Consider the following 20,304-nt stretch of genomic DNA (forward strand, 5'->3'; position numbering starts at 1 on the left):
ACTGGCAATGATGAATAAGAAGGATGCGTGCTGAAATCCTTGCTTTGATTCTGATCTTACAGGAAAGCATTCAGTCTTTCACCATGAAGTATCACGTAAAGTGTAGGTTTTTGACAAATACCCTTTATTTAGTTGCAGAAGTGCCCTACTACTCCTAGTGTGTTGAGAGTTTTAATCAAGAATGGATGTTGGCTTTTGTGAAAAAAATTTTTCTGTTCTATTAAGATATGTGACTTTTCTTCCTCAGTCTGTTAATACGATGAATTATACTGATTACATTCCCGGGATGTATTATCCTTTGGACCATAATGTTGAATTAACTTTGATGGCCTCATAGGATGAATCAGGAAGAATTACTTCCTCTTCAGTTTTATGAAAGATTTTATGTAGAATTGGTATTATTTTTTCCTTACATGTTTGGAAGAATTGCTCAGGGAAGCCGTTTTGGAACTAGAGTTTTCTTTGTGGAAAGGTTAAATTCAATTTATTTAATATCTGTAGGACTATTCAAGTTATCTATTTTTCCTTGGGTGAACTTTGGTAGTTAGTATTTTTCAAGAAATGTGTACATTTCATCTAAGCTATTAAACCTATGAGCATAAAGTTGCTCCTATTATTCCATTATTATTCTTTTGACATATTTAGAATCTATAACATATTTAGAATTAGTGATTTCACCTCTGCCATTCCTGGTATTGGTAATTTGTGACTTCTCTCTTTTTTTCTTCATCAGACTGGATAGAAGTCTGTTGATTTTATTGATCTTCTTAATGAGCTAGCTTTTGATTTCATTAATTTTTCTATATTGTTTTTCATTTCACTGAAATTTGCTCTCATCTTTATTATTTCATTTCTTCTGCATACTTTAGGTTTCATTTTCTCTTTTTCTAGGTTTTAAGGAGAAGACTGAGGCCCTTGATTGATGCCTTTCTTCTTTGCTAATACAGGCATTTAGTGCTATAGCTTTCCTTCTACATACTACTTTAGCAGCATCCTACAAATTCTATCATGTTGTGTTATCATTTTCATGACATTTAAAATAGTTTTCAACTTGCCTTTTGACTTTTTCTTTAGCCCATAGGTTATTTAGAAATGTGTTATTTCATTTCTAAATATTTGAAGATTGTCCAAAACTCTGTCTTTCTATTATTGACTTTTAATTTGTTCTATTGTTGTAAGAAATATGCTTTATATGAATCAGGTCCATTTAAATTTAATGATACTTGTTTCATAACCCAGACTATGATCTAACTTGGTAAATATTCTATATAAGCTAAAAGGAATGTACACTCTGCTGGCATTGGATGAAGTATTTCTATAAATATCTATTATGTCAAGTTGGTTGATAATATTATCCAAATCTTTTATATCTGTCAACTTTTGATAAAAGTGTGCTGGAATCTTGTACTGTAATTATGGATTTGTCTATTTCTCCTGGATTTGCCTATTTCTCCTTGCAGTTCTCTCAGTTTTTGCTTCGTGTACGTATTAGTTTGCTAGGGCTTCCATAGCAAAGTACCACCGACTGGATAGCTTAAGTAACAGCAATATTTTTCCATGTAGCTCTGGAGGCTAGAAGTTTAAGATCAGGGTGTCAGCAGGGCTGGCTTCTACTGAGGCCTCTCTCCTCGGCTTGTAGCTGTCAATCTTCTCCCTGTCTTCACACGGTCTTTCTCCTGTGTGTATCTATGTCCAAATTTCTTCTTATAAGAACACCAGTCACACTGGATGGGGGCCCTCCCTAATGACCTCGTTTTAACCTAATTATATCTTCAAAGATCCTATCTCCAAATACAGTCATATTCTAAGGCAGTGGTCAGCAAACTCATTAGTCAATAGAGCCAAATATCAACAGTACAACGATTGAAATTTCTTTTGAGAGCCGAAAACCGACTTCTGCACATGGGCCACAAAGTTTCAATTGCATTGTATGTGCGTGCCCACACGTGGTATTTTGTGGAAGAGCCACACTCAAGGGGCCAAAGAGCCGCATGTGGCTCGCGAGCCGCAGTTTGCCGACCACTGTTCTAAGGGACTGGAAGATTAGGACTTAACATATAAATTTTGGGGTAACACAACTTATCCCATAAAAAGTATGTAAATTTTACCTTGTTGGGTGCCGGGTAACTTTTGTATACCTATAAATATTCTTTACCTTTGTTCTGGATATGGTTAAATTACTTGAAAATAATTTTAAACTTTTTTGGCAGGATCAGAATAGCATTTAGTCTAAAGATAATGTTCCCGCCCTAACCAGTTTGGCTCAGTGGATAGAGCATTGGCCTGCGGACTGAAGGGTCCCAGGTTCGATTCCAGTCAAGGGCATGTACCTTGTTGCGGGCACATCCCCAGTGGGAGGTGTGCAGGAGGCAGCTGATCGATGTTTCTGACTCTCTATCCCTCTCTCTTCCTCTCTGTAAAAAATCAATAAAATATTTAAAAATAAATAAATAAAGATAATGTTCCCCATGACAGAGGCAAAACCCTTTTGAGTACTCAGTGCCCCAAGAATTATGGTATTTTCTACTCTCGCTGGAGGGAATGACACTATTCTTGGCTGTATGTGAACTCAGAATTTGTCCCTTTAATGCTTTTGGGAGGTTCTTTGGCCAGCCTTGGGTCCATTTCCTCACTGCATGCATTGATCCGTACTCAGTGCTGTGCAGGCCTGTCCTGCCAGCTCTGGCTTCTTGGGTCTTCTTGGACTCAGCTTTGTCTCCTTAACTCAGGAAGACCTCTAGTATCTGCCTGGGCTCCCCTTGCTTTCCCTGTGACCCGGAAGCTTTCTCTAGGTGGTCAGCTGGGGCTCACCCAGTTCATTTCCCATCACTCACAGATCATTGCCCTTTGTTGCCTGATGTCCAATGCCTTGGGAACCACTGTTTCATATGTTTTATCCCATTTTCAGTTGTTCCTGGTGGGAAGGTTAATCTGATTCTTGTTGTTTCATCTTGTTTGGGAGAGAAGGTCTTTTCTTCTGAGTTTTTAATTTTATTTTTTCTTGCTGAAGTTTATCCTTCATAAATTTTTTGAGCAAAAATCTGACATAAGATTGCCTTATCTCTCAGTCGGCATGTATCTGAAAATTTGTTTATTTTACATTTACCCTTAAATGCTGCTTAGCTCAATGTAGGATTCTAATTGTTTTTTCCCCATCACGCTGAAGCTATTATTCCATTGGCATCTGTTGTTGCTGCTGAGAAATTGGCTTCAAGCAAAATGTCAGTCACTTGTGGATAATCTGTTTCCTCTCTGGTAGCTTTTCAATTTATTTATTTATCTTTATTGTTTTTTAATTTCTCTACAACATGTCTAGGAATGGAAATTTTTTATCCTACTCAGAATTCAGTGTGTTTTTTCATTTTAGAGGCTCATTTTTCTTTATGTATAGAAAATTCTCCACCATTATTTCTTCAAATGCTACTTCTCTATTTTCTCCTTTTTGAATTACTATTAGATTAATGTTGGAACTTCTCATTTCCTCCTCCATAATTTTTAATTTACCTTTCATATTTTCCATTCCTCTATAATATTTCCTAATATTTACTGAGCTCTTACTTAATGCTATAAGAATTATAATTCACTGATAAGAACTACTAACTCATTTGATCCTAATAGCAATCTTATATCTGAGAAAACTGAGGCACAAAAAGTTTAAAAACATGCCTGAGGCCTTATAACTAGTAAGAAGCAGAGTTGAAATTTAATCCCAGATGTGTGTTTGCAGAACCCATGCATTCTACTAATAGTCTGTACTGTCCATCATAATTTCATCTGTTTCTGCTCCTTTATGTATTGCATTCTGGGTGGTTTCTTTAGATAAATTTTAATTTACTAATTCTCTCTCCTGTCTGTATCTAGTCTACTTTTCAAAACATCTATTGAGTTTTTTAATAGTTTATTTCTATTCTTTCTATTTGGTTCTTTATTCATAAGTGCTTCTCCTTGCCGTATGCCTTCTATTCTTAATTTTATCTCCTTTAAAATGGTTACATTAAAATCTTGGATATTGCCTGGCCAGAGTGGCCAGTGCCCGGCCAGTGCTTGAGCGTTGACCCATGCCCAGGTTGTGGGTTTGAGACAGCCGGTTGATGTTTCTCTCTCATCAATGTTTCTCTCCCTCTCCCTTCCTCTCTTTAAAATCAATAAAAACATTTTAAAAATCTTTGATATTGTTCTGTTATCCTAATTTTTGGCATATGCACCACTCAGATCTCCCTTTAATAAAAGAAAAAGTTGCAATTCAGCCACAGGAAGTGCAGTTAGCTGACAACCACCAGCTGATAGTGCCTCCGGGATCTGCTTTAGCTTTTGAGTTGAGGCCATGCTCTTTCTTGTCAGTCCCTAAGAAATGACGGATTAGGAATGGGTACTAGAGTCTTGCAATTTCTGTTCAACATGGGACTCCTCTAACAGCAATATTTGCTGTAATTCCCCTCTAGGTTAGCCAGGCCTTTGTCTGATCTGTATCATATCCGAGGCTCTCCCGGTCCCACCTTGCTTCCTTTGCTTTTAACTTGCCTAGGCATTACCCTCAATAACCCCCTGCACTCCTACTCCATCCCCACACTCACTTTCTGGAAGACCCAACTAACAGCATTTGAAGCAGCCAAGTTGTTTCTGACTTCATCTCCTAGAAGTCTTTCTCTTCCCACACTTGGTAATGTGTTTAGTAGTGGGAGTTGTTTTCTATAGAAGCCCCATGTGCCCTGGATTGTGGAGGAGTGCCATGGGCAATTTCACAAAAGGCTCTATTACTCTAACCAGCGCCAAGACAAATTTCATTTCAATTTCTTGGGTAAGATTTCCCCCCATCACCACCATTAATGCAAACAATTCTCACACCCACACTAATTCAAGCTGTTCACAACCACCCCCAGGTGACTCTTTTCTACCTACACTTTTTGAGCTCAGTTACATGTTAAAAATACATTTGTTGTATTTTACCCATCATTTCTATTTGTTTAGCGTAGGACATGAAAGGAACTACTACAATTACAGGTAGCAATTACTGTCCTCACTGTAGTACCCCATTTTTACTGAAAGTAAACCCAAGAATCTACACTGAGTGTGTGTGTGTGTGTGTGTGTGTGTGTGTGTATTCCCCCAAAAATGTATGCACACACTTTGAATAATTATAAAGGCAGTTTATTGAAATACATTTCATTTTCAAATTTGAGCTATTTAGGCGTGTATACATTTTGGGGGGCACCCTGCATATTCTGTTAATTGCATCTTCATAATTTTATTTCCTTGGTGGTTCTATTATTTTAAACTTTTCATTTATAAATAATTACAGATTCTCAGGAAGTCGCTGTTTCCCCTATCAGAAATCTGCCTTTTAAGCAAGTAATGAAGTGACTCAGATATAGATGCAGCTCGTTGCAGATCCTGTCAGTTCCCACCCATATTCCTGAGACCTTTCCTGCCAACTGCTCCCATCCCCCCCTCACCAATGACTCCCAGTTGTGATATAAACACTCCTCGCGCTTCTGAGACATGTGTTGTTACCCCTCTTAGAGTTTCCCTGCTTGCTGGATTAAGCTTTGCTGGCGTAATAGTGCACTCTTCTCGGCTGCCTTTCTTTCCTTTATCGTTTCCCACTTCTCTACCAATATAACTGACATTTACCAAATAAGTTAATTTAACTCGCGTCCTTGCCTCAGAGTCTGCTTCTAGTCACCTAAACTAAGGCAGCTTGTACCAGAAGTGGTGTTAGGAAGCAGATCCTTAGGATAGAATTCTAGGATTGGATCACTTGCTAGTCAATGGCAACATTGCTAGTCTTTGATATTTTGTAGAAGCCCCATTATAAAGACTCTCACTTGTGGTGAATTAGAGGCTAGGATATAAATGTAAGGGGATATCATGGTTTATGCAGTCTCTCTAACAATTGAAAATGGTAATAATAATAATAATAATAATAATAATAATAAAATAATAATAAAGAAAGGAAAGGATAATTAAAAAAACTTGTGGTGCCCAAGTTGTGGGCTTGAGCCTCATTAGGGGGTGATCGATGTTTCTCTTTCACATCGATATTTCTCTCCCTCCCTCTCCCTTCCTCTCTCTCTAAAATCAATAAAAACATAAAAAAAGAACTTGTGGAGTTGGTTGGTTGTTGTTCAGTATAATTGATGTGATGAAAGAAGACAATGACAGGTTCAAACTAGCTACCTACTAATCTAGGGCATGGCATGAAAGCAGAAAACCTCTATGACAGCATTTGAAAATCTCCTGATCTCCCGCAGCTGGGGCGGGGCGGGAGGGGGCAGGGGGGGCGGGGTGAGAGATTGGGCTGAAAACCACATCCAGGACCCACTGATGAGAGTGGCGGGAGGGCCCACTCCCCTTTGCTAGAGCGCATTGGGCTCCCCTCCTTGCCCAGAGACCATGCAGAGGCCTCGCCTAAGAGATTCCTTGCAAGAGGATACTTGCCCTAAGACCTGCTCCTACTTCCTCTCATAACTTCTCGGCCAATCATTAGGTCAAGTCTCAGCAGGGCACCACTGAGGAAATACTATCTCTGCTTAGAGAAACAGGAGCTTGACAGAAAGAACTGTGGGATCTGGCTAATAGCTACCAACAGAAAGCTGGAGAACCTGTCTGTGCATAGATACTGGGGGTGTTGAGTCAGGATGGGAAATGGAACATAGGCCGGATTAGAGAGGAGTTTGTTGGCATGGAGGCACTCTCCTGATATGGACCTCTGGGTTCTACATCCTGGCAAGAGTACTTGGAGCTCGGATGGCTCCTTGAAACTTGAAGAAAGAATAATGACCAGGATTCAGTCAGGGAACAGAAACCATGGCACTATTTTAAATAGAATCTAATTAATGTATTGTTAAGTAGGTATAACATTATTAACTAAGTAATTGGAAAAAAAAAAAGAGCACAGGGTTATCACAAAGGTAGCAATTACGGGGGCAGATGCTATATCCAGGGCTGGTGAAATAAGCTAAGAGGATGGGATGACCAAAATTGAAAAGCTTAGAGGAGGGCCCAGCCAACATGGCTTAGCGGTTGAGCAGCAACCTATGAACCAGGAGATCACAGTTTGATTCCCAGTCAGGGCACATGAGAGGGTTTTGAACTTGATCCCTAGTGTGGGGCGTGCAGGAGGCAGCAGATCAATGATTCTCTCATCATTGATGTCTCTATCTCTCACTCCTTCTCCCTTCCTCTCTGAAATAAATAAAAATAATCCTATATAATAAAAGGGTAATATGCAAATAGACCAAACAGTCTCTATGACGTGCACTGACCACCAGGGGACAGACGCTCAGCGCAGGAGCTGCTCCCTGGTGGTCAGTGCGCTCCCACAGCGGGAGCACTGCTCAGCCACACACCTGCTGACAGCTGGTGAACGCAGCGGTGGTGGTGGGAGCCTCTCCTGCCTCCACAGCAGCACTAAGAATGTCCAACTAAGCCGTCAGTCGGACATCCCCCACGGGCTCCTGGACTGCGAAAGGGTGCATGCCCGGCTGAGGACACCCCCCACACACACACAAGTGCACGAATGTCGTGCACAGGGCCTCTAGTTTTTAAATAAAGAAAAGAAACACTTAGAGGAGGGATTCCAGAAAAATGAAACTCAGACCTCTGAGGAGGGGCGCCAGAGTGCTGGAAACAGGTGACAGGAAGTGTTGGAAAAACTGCCAACCAGATCCAGCTGCTGCTAAGGGTGAAGAAGCTTTGCTAGGGTGATGCTGGCAAGAATAGGAAGCTGACAGGAAGTCCATAGGGAGAAGCAAGTCCCTCCTAACTGCTTCAGCCTATGGGTTTCCCCTTGCACTTCTTTCTCACTGGCAGGGCAAAACAGGGAGCAACTGGCAATGATAGAATGTTATTTTTTGAGTCCTGGCTCTAGCATTCAACAGCAGGGTATAGAAGGGTGGCTTGGGCATTAAGAGGCAGTGATTTAACAATGAATAGAAAGAACAGCTACAATGAACAATGTAGCAATGCATGAACTGCCAGCACTTCAGGAAGCAAGCAAAAGGTTCAGAGAGGTGGGCCCACTAGCAGAAATGTATTCCCTCAAACCAGAGGGCCCTCCAGCTGAGTGTGTTCCCAGGATGCCCCCTTCACTGGAGCAATGAGAAATGAGCTTGTGTAGGGGACACTGGCATCATGGAGCAGCTCAGTGGCTGTCCTTTCCTTTTTCTTTTTTCTATAGAAAGATTTTAAAAAAACTTAAGGGGCAATTTTTTTAAACCTTTTTAAAAAGAATTTGAAGATCTAATTGGCTTAAGTAAGCTAGTCATTGAATCAGGCAGCATTCCATCCAGCCACTAGTAGGGAGCTCCCCCTTTTAAAACCATTTTTGGTAATTGATCTGACTGCAAATTTTAGCCAAGCTATTCTTCAAACCTTCATCTTTTTGTGGAGATTTAACAGATAGCCTAGGGTTTCCTTCTCCATTGTTCCAGGCCCTTCCCAACTCCTACCCTTCACCTCTCTTTCTTAGCCCCAAGACAAATGCAAGCACTCACCACTCTTGGCAACAAGGACCAGAAGTGAATATAAATAACAAGAATGCAATAAATGAAATTTCACTCTAAATTCCTACTATGATATCAGGATTCTCCTTGCCTGGAGAATCCTGATATCTAAGGCTTACAGTTGAAATTACATTTCATAGAGAACCCTACAGGTTATTCTTTATTATCAAAGTGAAGCATAAATATGGGGAAAGTTTTTGAGTGAGTTATTAGATACTTGCCTCACTTTTATTTATTTACGTTGGAGGGGTCCCAGTTTTACTGAGATATAGTTGACATACAGCACTGTATAAGTTTCAGGTGCACAGCGTAGTAACTTGACTTACATGTCTCGTGGAATGATTGCCACATGCGTTTAGTGGCTGTCCTTTCTAAGCTCAGTGGCTACGAGGGGAGGCTGCTGTGGGACTGGACTCCTTGGTGCTGTTAATGGTGACGGCAGAGGCCAGGTGGCAGCACTTCACCACCAGAGGAAGGTGGAGAGAAAGCCAACCAAAGGGCTCTTGCCAGAGGGACCTGAGAGATAGATAATAGATCTTGGCGTTCCTAAGGGAAAAATCAATGGGCAACCAACAAGGGAATTATTGACCAACATCATCAAAACAGATCGAGAGCATGTGATCCGAAGGCTGATGTGAGCCACCACAATGGGAAATCACTATCCCTCACCTATTTCCCATGCCTAAGTTAGTCCTCAGACCAAGAGCCCATTGTTTGAAGGAAAGGCTGGGATTCTTTGGGAAAGGACTGCAATGCCACCGTAAGTACATATAGAACCTACTCCCCTGTTCTTTCCCCAAAGAAACTGTACACGGGGGAGAGAAGGATAGCCAGATGTTTCTATAGTTTTTGGATACAGGTCTTGGCTGAGATTAATACTAAGGCATCCAAAAAGCCACTATGATCCCTCCTGTGAAAGCAGGGACATATTGAGGCAAGATGACAAAAGCCCACCTCACAGTGGATCCATTGGCTCTTCAGACCTCCTGTGATCATTTCCCATCCCTAAATACTTAATTGGGGTGAATAAAGTTAGCAGCTGATAGAAACCTCACATTGGTTTCTTAATCTATACGGAAGGATCCACAATGGTAGGAAGGCCCACGGAAGCATCTGAAATTGCACACACACCCCAAGATAGTACATTAGAAGTAATACTGCACTCTGTGGTGAATGGCAGAGAGCATCACCTTAACCTTTTGCACTCGGATGTCGAGTGTGACTCGACACGGTTAGCATCGGTAGCAGCTCTTTTTATACTCTTTGAATGTATCAATAATTTGAAATATAAAAAAATCCAAATAAATAAGTTTGTATGAAAAGAAACTCCAGTTTTTACTCTACTGCCGCGCTTTGTAAAATCTGGGGTATTTAAAAAATTAAATCCCGAGTAGAATAAAGGAATCGAGAAAAAAGCAAGCGAGTGCAAAGGGATAAAGACTTAAAGAATGGCCCTGACTTGTTTGGCTCAGTGGATAGAGCTTTGGCCTGCGGACTGAAGGGTCCCAGGTTCGATTCTGGCCGGCGGCACACGCCCGGGCTGTGGGCTCGATCCCTGGTGTGGGGCGTGGGGGAGGCAACTGATTAATGATTCTCCCTCATCATTGATGTTTCTCTCTCTCCCTCTCTCTTCCTCTCTGAAATCAATAAAAATGTATATATTTTTTTAAAAAGACTTAAAGAATGCAGGAGTGGTAGTCCCCATGGTATTCTCATTTACTTCATCAGACTGGCCACTGCAAAAATTAAAATTTTTTGAAAGATCATTGTAGGTGTTGATGTACTACCATAAACTTAACCAAGTAGTAGCCTCAGTTGCAGTTTCTGTGCCATGCTATCTTTACTAAAACAGACTAAAAAAACCTCTGGAACTTGGTATGTAGCAATTGTTCTGGCAAATGCATTTTCACCACAAACCCCTCCCCCCTCCTCCCCAGTCATTTTCAGGAAGATCAGAAGCAATATGCATTCCTCCGGAATAGTGTTCGGCAAACTCATTAGTCAACAGAGCCAAATATCAACAGTACGATTGAAATTTCTTTTGAGAGCCAAATTTTTTAAATTAAAACTTCTTCTAATGCCACTTCTTCAAAATAGATTCACCCAGGCCATGGTATTTTGTGGAAGAGCCACACTCAAGGGGCCAAAGAGCCACATGTGGCTCGCGAGCCGCAGTTTGCTGACCTCGGCCCTGGAACAAACAGCAGTATTTGTTCATGGTCTTGCCCCAGGGCTATGATAACTTCCTACTCTGTCACTATACAGTACCTGCCATTCCTCAAAACCTCATGCTGGTTTTGAAGAATACTCTCTTGATGACATCATATTAACCAGACCGAGAAAGAGGAAGTGGCCAGTATTCTGGATGCCCTCTCAGACACATGCACAAGAGGGAAGCTCCTCTCATGCAAGCTGATCTAGGTATTACTACTACTAAGTGATCAGTAAATGCAAGGAATTGTACCTTGTGTCTCTTGCCACCAAGAAAGAGCCACTCAATAGACCTCTTGATTTTGGAGACAGCATATATCTCACGTGCGGATACTGCTCCAATCCAGTTGTCAGATGCATGGTGATGGAAGTATTTGTAGTAGGTAAGGACACACAGGGAACCTTGGGCAAGCCCCCGTAGGAGGGTTTCAGCGCAGATCTCTAGGATTCTGTAGCCAGGGTATGCTTTCTCCAGCAGGAAAGCATTCAATATTTGAAAATCAACATCTCATGAGCTACTGGGTTCTAACAGAGACTGAGCAATTGACCATAGGAAATCAACTGACCCTGTGACCAGAGCTTCCCATTGTAAAGTGTGTACTGTCAGATCCACCAAGTCATAAAGTCAGACAGGTGCAACAGCAAGCCATCGTAGGATGGAAATAAGACATTCAAGACCAGGCCTGAGCAGAACCAGAGGTCACAGATAAATTACACAAGCAGGCCAGGACCCAGGTTATCGCCCCTCTTTTCCCTGGAGCCTCTTCCTCAGCTCCCACCTATGAACTCATCGGAGATTCCTTATGACCAACTGCCAAAGAGGTAAAAGCTTGGACCTGGTTTATGGACAGGTCAGCACAATACGAGTGTCTGGCATGGTAATGGGAAGGAGGCAGTCTCCCAGGAGGCAGAACGTCAAGCAGTTCAGTAAGTCCTCAACTGGGTTCAAAGGGAGAAGTAGCCTAAGGAAGGCTCCTGGGCAGTGCTGAATATTTGGCTGGTTAATCAGAAACCTGCAAAGGACAAGACTGAAAACCAGAGTTAAGGAAGTCTGGAGAAGACGCTTGTGGATTGACCTCGGAGAGAAGATATAAAATGTATGGATCTCTGTCTCATTCCAATGTCTACCAGAGAGTTCCCATTGCAGAGGAGGTACTGAACAACCAGGTAGATAGGACGATTCATTCATTTGAAATAAGTCATTCTCTCACCTCAGGCACCTCAGAACATGCACAATGGGCCAGTGAATGGAGTAGCCTTGTAGCAAGGATGGAAGCCATGCATGACCCAACAGCAGGACTCCCTCTCACCCAAGCTGATCTAGGAATTACTACTACTAAGTGTCCAGTCTACCAGAGCAGAGATGATGCTGAGCTCTTGATATGGTACCATCCCTCACGGAGAGCACCCAGCCACATGGGACAGGTTGATTACAATGAACCCAACCATCCTAGAGGGGCCATGATTCCTCCATGACTTCATGGGATTGACACCGGATTGCCTTCTTGGTCTATGGTGTCTCTGCTAGCATTGCTATCTGAGGGCTCCCAGAGTAGCTAATTTCTCTTCATGGGAATTCTCCCATAACATGACCATGGAAGAAGTGGGCACATAACCTGTTATCCATGGGTTCTACTATATGCCATATCAACCAAAAGCTGCCCTCCTGAGAAAATGTAATAATCACTTGGAGGTATAACTAAGTTTGAAGAAAAGGTTGGGGTGCTGTCCTGAAGATAGATTTATATTCCTTAAGCAAATAGTCATTATCTATGTACAGTATCATGCTCAGTAAAACACACATGGTAATGGGAACTTCCGTGGTTCCTCTGACTTTTATTCTCCATGACTAGCTTGGTGAATTTATGCTCTTTATCCCCAAAGCCTTAGGCTCTGCTGGACTAGAAATTCTCGTTTCCAGAGGGTGTGGGGAAAATACTTCTCCTAGAAGACACAGTAATAGTTTTACTAAAATTATACCTGCCCCCTGACAATTTTGAATTCTTCATTCCAGGAGACTGGGAGGCAAGAAAAGGAGCCATTGAAATGACAGGGATAATGGAAATGCTGGCCCAGGTGATTGGCATTTAGAATGAGTGGTGGAGAAGAAAAAGGATGAGCATTGGTTTGTCTCAGGTCCAAGTCCAGCAATGGGGTCTGTAGCTTGTTCCACTGCCCCTCCTATTGTCTCCTTCCTCTGCTTTTTAACATAAACTGTGACTGGCCACCACCTAGAGGAAGCAGTGGCAGGACACGAAACTACTGTGGTGTGCAAGCTGCTCTGAGCGGCTGTAAGGGGTGGACTGTCACAGATCCTGCCGTGGTCCTGCCCTTGCCCCTCAGACCTGTCGGTGTGCTCCCCACACTCCCAGCGGCCAGCACCTGCATCGTGGCTGAGGGAGCCTTTCCCCAGAACCGCAGAAGCAGGGCTGCATTGCAGGGCTGGGGAGCAGCCTCAGCACTCACAGACGGTGTACGAATGCTCAGCTCCCTTGCCCTTCGGGCGGCATCGTTCTTTGGCATGTGTCTCACCCTCTTCCCTAGGGTCCCTGCAGGAGAAATCAGCAGGTGCCCCCTGGCTCCATTGTGCAGCCTGTGGGGCTGCCTTCCCTGCCCTGGGGCCACTTTCCACCTCCCTAGGCGTGTTCCTTACACTTCCCAAGTAAGCTGTTTTCACTCCAGCCCTTTCTCAAGGTCAGCCCTTGGGAGAACCTGTGCTAAGACACATGTGGTTCAAGGACCATGCTTTGAGAAGCAATGGTTTACAGAGTGCATTCATTTCTATTTTTAGAAAATCTTCCTCTCCCCCTCTCCCTTTCCCCTTCTCCTTCCTCCTCCTTTGTGTGTGTGTCTGTGTATGTGTGTGCGCGCGTGTGCATGCGAGCATGTATAATATGTAACAAAGGTCTATAAGGACATAAACCTAGTATTAACAATACTCTCTAGGTGGTGGAATCATGAATATTTCACATTTCCTTTGAACGTTTCTCTGTCTTTTGTTTTTCTGCAGCAGCAACTGTGTATTAGCAGCTATCTTTAATTGGCAATTAGGAGATTATTAGTGAGTGCAGTGGGGTGGTGGGGAGCAGAGCCAGACTGTGTGGCTGATGAAAGGCAGGAGAGGGTGTGCGGACGAACCTTTCAAGAGGCCAGCCTAGAGAAAGGCAAGAAGTAAGCTGGTAGCCAGGGGGTGGGGGAACTGCTGTTTTCAGAGAAACTTGAGCATGTTTATAGGCTGAGGGAAAGCAACCGATGCTGAGGAGGGAGACCAAAATACCGAATAGAGGAGAGAGGAGGGTAATTGAAGGAGATGGGTCCCAGAGGAGGCCTGAGGGGCTTAGACTAGGGCCCAGGGGGAGGAATGAGTTTTGAACAGAAAGCACACTCCATCTTCAGACGAGAGGAAAGGGGTGAGGATGAATAAAGCTATAAACGCCTTGACTTCATCCTGTGTTTATTTTACACTGCCTCATTTCACAGCGGACTTGAGGCGTTTCTGTGGATAAGTTGATAGGTTGAAGGGGACTGGAATCTGAGAATCTCCCCGCCCCCCTCTGCTTTCTCCATGAGTGGGAGGCAAGGTCCCCCACGGAGAAAAGGAGAAGGGTGTGTCTGTGTTGCTTGCAGAGACAGGCAAAGGTCTGCAAAGGTGGGGAAGGGACTGAGAGAGGGGGCCCAGCTGGACTGTTTATAAAGACCATGGGATGGAGCTGAGGGCCCAGATGTGGCCCTGCGTGCAACTGTGGGATCTTCTCCAGCAGCTTGGGGTGGAGAAGCCTTGCTCTGAGCAGCAGTTTCCTCATCTGCAAACAAGGAGGGCTATCGTGAGGATTAAACAAAATAATGGACATGAAGCACCTAGCACGGTGCCTGGCACACAGGAGAGGCTTGGTATTCATTTTCTTTCCCCTCCCGCTTTGAGCAGGCCCGAGCCAATGTTACCTGGATGGAAAGGGTGTTGGTACCTTGTATTGGTGGATGCTGTTAGATACAACAATTTTAAATGCAGTCGACCCTCATTATTCACAGTTCTGTTCTATAAAGTTGCCCCAAGGACTGAAAGAGCAACTACTGAATCATCGCCCCATAAGGAAATACAGGGTCAGGTTCCTGTGAGCCTCAGGCCATGTTTTCACCAACCAATCAATACACAACTGTGTTTCATGTGTGTTTCTGTTTAAAAACGCCTTATTTAATACTGTTGATTCATTAGCATTGAATTCATGGCCAACAGCACTATAATTCATGCCCGAATGAAGCTTATTCAACACACACATTTTTCTCCCTAAGGCACAGCATAGCCTTCTTGCGCTTAGGAGCACCGTCTAGACAGTGCTTCTGCACTACAGTTGGGGGCCATTTTAAATAGCAAAATCACCAACCAGAAAAGCACAGAAATGAGAAAAGCATGACAGCAACTAGACCACAAAACGGATACTAGTTAACAGCCTGAGAGCTGAGACAAGAGGGCAGAGGCCGCCTTGTTGGACCTCAGCTGGGAACATGCATGTTGGGCAACTAAAATGTTCACCCCTCGGTGCAGGCCTATGTCCACAGATGACTGCGAAAGCACCTCATGTATTGATTTTGGGGGCTGCAGGTACATTTTAGGAGTAGGCGACTTTGCAAATATGAAATCCATGAATAAGAAGACTCCACTGTGTCTTTTCTATTCTGATTATAAAATTACATAATAAACAGATAGACAATGTATGAAGTCCCCCCATAATCCTAGCTTATAGATAAACACATTTAAAATTGCTAGAGTTCTACAGATTTTTGCTACACATATAATGCACATGTGTACGACTGTGTGTTCATACCTGTGTCTGTGTGTGTTGGGGCCTTCCTTTCTTTTTCCACTCAACAATATCTCTTGGATTGTTTTGTTTTGTTTTAATTCCTGATGTTATTATTTTTTTTAGAGTGTGAATGGAAGCATATACTGCCGTCAGGATCTCTAAGCTTAGACCCCTCAACAGACATTCAGAAAGAGCAATGGCTTGACAAACTTAAGTATAACCAACAGTTTGCATATAGTACTATGCATCTTAACTGTGTTAAAAACAAAATTAACTGAGTAAATTTGAACATCTCATTGGCTTCAGTAAACAATTCATGAGTAGGGCAGCATCCCATCCAGCAACTAGAAGGGTGCTCCAAGGCGTTGTACAAAACGGGAGGATTGCATAGAAAGAAGTGAGGGGAAAGGGGATTTCTTTCAATTAGTGAAAGGAAAAGGATTATTTGGGGGCTTGGACATCTTTTCTCTGGAGGAAAAGAAAGGAAAGGGTTTTTATGATGTCAATTGCCTCTTCTTTCTAAGGGGGATGGAGAGGACTATGTGACAGATTACCTTACTGGTGCTTGATCAGAAAATTCCAGACTGATTAAATAAGATTATAAAATAAGGTGACCAGACGTCCCGCTTTTGGCGGGACAGTCCCGATTTTTTAACAATTTGTCCCGCGTCCCACAGCGTTTTAAAAAAGTCCCGATTTTTGGAAAGAATGCACGACAAGCTAGGGAATGGCGAGAGAACGGGAAGGGAATATACGGTTTTCGGCAGCCATGTGGCTATTTAGCCAGGATATGAGTTTTAATAGGGTGAGACTAAGAAGCTCACTCTTTTTTTTTTTTTAAAATATATTTTATTGATTTTTTACAGAGAGGAAGGGAGAGGGATAGAGAGCTAGAAACATCGATGAGAGAGAATCATCGACCAGCTGCCTCCTGCACACCCCCTACCAGGGATGTGCCCGCAACCAAGGTACATGCCCTTGACCGGAATCGAACCTGGGACCTTTCAGTCCGCAGACCGACGCTCTATCCATTGAGCCAAACCGGTTTCAGCAGGATATGAGTTTTATATTATTTTTGTTAATTTTATAATGTTAAACTTTAATAATAATAAATAATTGTTGAGAACTGATTATCGAGAACTGCTTATCAAAGTTCACATTGTTGATCAGTTGTTAGAATTCGACCACCATTGTTTGGACTTAATGAACAATGGCATTTTTTGGGATTGGCAGCGACGAAAACATTTTGTAACTGTCTCTCAGACGATACACATCGTACTGCGTGCTAGTAAGCTAGTTAAACAAGTGATGTCATTACAAATCAGCTATTCAGATAATTTAGGTAAGTAATTTATTTCATAAATACATAAATTTTCTTGAATTTAGCAGACAGTACTCATATTATTTATATTTTATAGTGGCGGCAAAAAGTCTAGCGCCGGCCTTGAAAGTGAAACTTACGACTTACGTTACGGCAAATTCAGAGGAAAAATAATACAAGTTAGTATTGTTATTATTTAGAAAGAAATATAGGATTAAAATAATTTTTAAAATATAGTTACTTTATAACAATCAAATTAATTTAATTTATAAACTAACAATAAAATATGTTCATGTAATTATGTACCTACTTACTGTGTTTTTAAGCAATATGTATATAATAATTTGTAATATAATTTTAAATTATTTTTTTAGATTTTTAACATAATGAGTAAGAAAAGAGGATGCAAATTCAATGATGATCTAAGAAGTGAATTTCCTTTTATTAAAAAAAAACAAAAGCGATTACAATATAGACCAAATTTTTAATCAAGAACCCCCTCCCTCCCCCACCCCCCCCCCCCCCCCCCCCGGCCCGAAACCGGTTTGGCTCAGTGGATAGAGCGTCGGCCTGCGGACTCAAGGGTCCCAAGTTCAATTCCAGTCAGGGGCATGTACATTGGTTGCGGGCACATCCCCAGTAGGGGGTGTGCAAGAGGCAGCTGATCGATGTTTCTCTCTCATCGATGTTTCTAACTCTCTATCCCTCTCTCTTCCTCTCTGTAAAAAAATCAATAAAATATATATTAAAAAAAAAAAAAGAACCCCCCCCCCCCACCCCGGTCAGTGGTGTCCTGCTTTACCAATGTTAAAATCTGGTCACCTTATTATAAAAGTCAATGAATCACTGCTTGCATAAGCAACCAAGTTGTTTCTGGCAATGACAGAGATCAGGTATTAGATTTGGTACCACTGGCTTTTAGCACAAATGACACCATTTTGGGCCTGTCGGTTTTTTCTTTAGCAGCTGAGATGATGTAAGGTCAGAAGAACAGCTCCAAGGGTGAAAAGGCTAAAAGCTGGAAAGTATTGTGAAAGGTCAAAGAGGATGTAAGTTTCAGCCAGAGGAAACCACTTTCCATACACTTTGGAAGAAATTGGCGCTGAATATTAAGAGGAACTTGGCTACTGAAAGTAGCTATTTAGACAATAGCATTAAATAGTACCAGAGTCTCTTCTCAAAACAGATATAGAATAGCACTGGGAGTGTTAAGCTGCCGCAACAAAAACTCCAAATACAACGGCTTATAGAAAATGGAAATTTATTTCTCACACTCTAGCTAGTCCCCATTGGTAGGTGGCTCCACTCCATATAGTCATTCAGGAACCCAGGTTCCTTCTGTCAGACCCTTTGAAGTAATCCTGAAGTTGAGTCCCTGGCACATCTGTGTTCCAACTCAATGGAACATGGAGGAGCAAAAACCTAGTGCCTTAAGGGCTATTTCACTTACATCTTACTGGAAAGGACTTCGTCAGGAAGCCAACTCAGAGCAGCTGGAAAGTGTGGGGTCTCTAGCAGACCAGATATTTTTCCAGCTACTTTGTTGCTATAGAAGAGAAGTATGGATTACATGTTGAATAAAGGAAGCCTTTTTTATTTTACTTCAAATAATTCAATAATTCAGACCATGCCCTCCTTACAAAAAAAAAACAAACATTTTTTTTAATGGGAGTGCATATCAGCATATCATTTGTGATTCTTTTGGTTGTCAAGTGGCAGCACAGGCTATTAAACTTGCTTAAGCAATAGGATGGACCATCTCACAGTCCAGGCTCTGTCTCGGCCAGCCAGCTCCTCTTCCCTAGCACCCTCTTGGATTCAGCCAGGTGTTGGCTGCATCCTCAGACTGGGACCAAGATGGCTGCGGCAATCCAACATCACAGCCAACTACGTCCACACCCAGAGAAGAGGGTAGACTGATTTTTAAAGTGAAGAGATCCTTTCTAGAAGCTCCCTCCCTACCATAGGCTTCCCCTCTGGTTTTTCAGGCCAGACCTGCCTCACGTGTCCAAGCCCAAGACATCACTGGCAAGAGGCATGTAACCACCACAATGGACGTGGACCAAATGGGGCTCACTTCTTTGGTCACACGAGGAAGGGAACCACCTGAATAAAATCAGGGCTCTGATTGCAAGGAAAAGTGAAGGAATCACTGCTGCATGGGCAACCGACTTGTTTCCTGGCAACGACAGAGACATGGGACTGGGTGACGGTGTAATGGAGGACACATAAACAGCAGAGGAGTAAACTTCAAGCTGTTTCTTAAATTATCTATACTAATAAAAAGGTAATATGCTAATTAGACTGGGAGACCTTCCAGGAAACCTTCCGGACGTTCTTCTGGACAAAGCCATGGTGGTGGGGCCCAGGTAGAGGCGGTTAGAAGCCAAGAAGGGAGGGCAGTTGTGGGTGATCAGGCTGGTGGGGTGGGGGCCATTGGGGGTGATCAGGCTGGAGGGGGGGCAGTTGGGGGTGAGAAGACCAGCAGGGGGGCCAGTTGGGGACAAGCAGGCTGTCAGTGGGGGTCAGTTGGAGGTGATCAGGACAGCGGGGGGGGGGGCAGTTTGGAGTGAGCAGGCCAGCAGGGGGGCAGTTGGGGGTGAGCAGGCCGGTAGGGGGGGCTGTTGGGGGCGAGCACACTGGCACGGGGGGGGGGGCAGTTGGGAGTGATCAGGCTGGCGGCGGGGGGCAGTTGGGGGCGAGCAGGCTGGCAGGCAGAGTGGTTAGGGGCAATCCGGCAGGTAGGCAGGTAAGCGGTTAGGCACCAGCAGTCCCAGATTGCAAGAGGGATGTCTGACTGCCAGTTTAGGCCCTATCCCTGTAAACCGGCAGTAGGACATCCTTCGAGGGGTCCCAGATTGGAGAGGGTGCAGGCTGGGCTGAGGGACCCCTCCCCCCTTGCACGAATTTCGTGCACCGGGCCACTATTACCTCAATAAAGTGTAATCCCAGTGAAGACATTGCTGGAGGAGTCAGAGCTGGGGAGCTACCCTCAGTGCCTCCTTCTTTCTCACCCCATATCCAATTATTACAAATGTCAGTGTCTATGCTTTCAGTACCCTAGCTTCTCTCCTTACCCACTGCATGGCCCCGGTGCAGGTCTCAGTCCTGCAGGCATTATGACAACCGTGACCTAACTGGTACCCAGGCTCTCTTCCTGAAATCCACATCTTTGCCACCGTTATTCAGCCACACACCTTTACAGTGTACGGAGCACTGCCTATTTGCAGACACATCAGAAAGGGTCTCTGTCTTCACTTTGCTGATCGTATAATGAGCATCTCCTGGACTTCCTGAAACCCATGTCAGACCCAGTCATTTTCCTGCTCAAAAACCACACGCCTTCAGGAAATCCTTTACCATGACCCTCAACATCCTTCACCTCACCCAAGCCCCTCCCCCCAACAGTACAGAACTACTTGCACTTCCCCCCAATGTGCCCTCCCCCTTCACACCGCTATGCTTC

Source organism: Cnephaeus nilssonii, assembly GCF_951640355.1.
Source record: "Cnephaeus nilssonii genome assembly, chromosome: 7".
Taxonomy (NCBI): Eukaryota; Metazoa; Chordata; class Mammalia; order Chiroptera; family Vespertilionidae; genus Cnephaeus; species Cnephaeus nilssonii.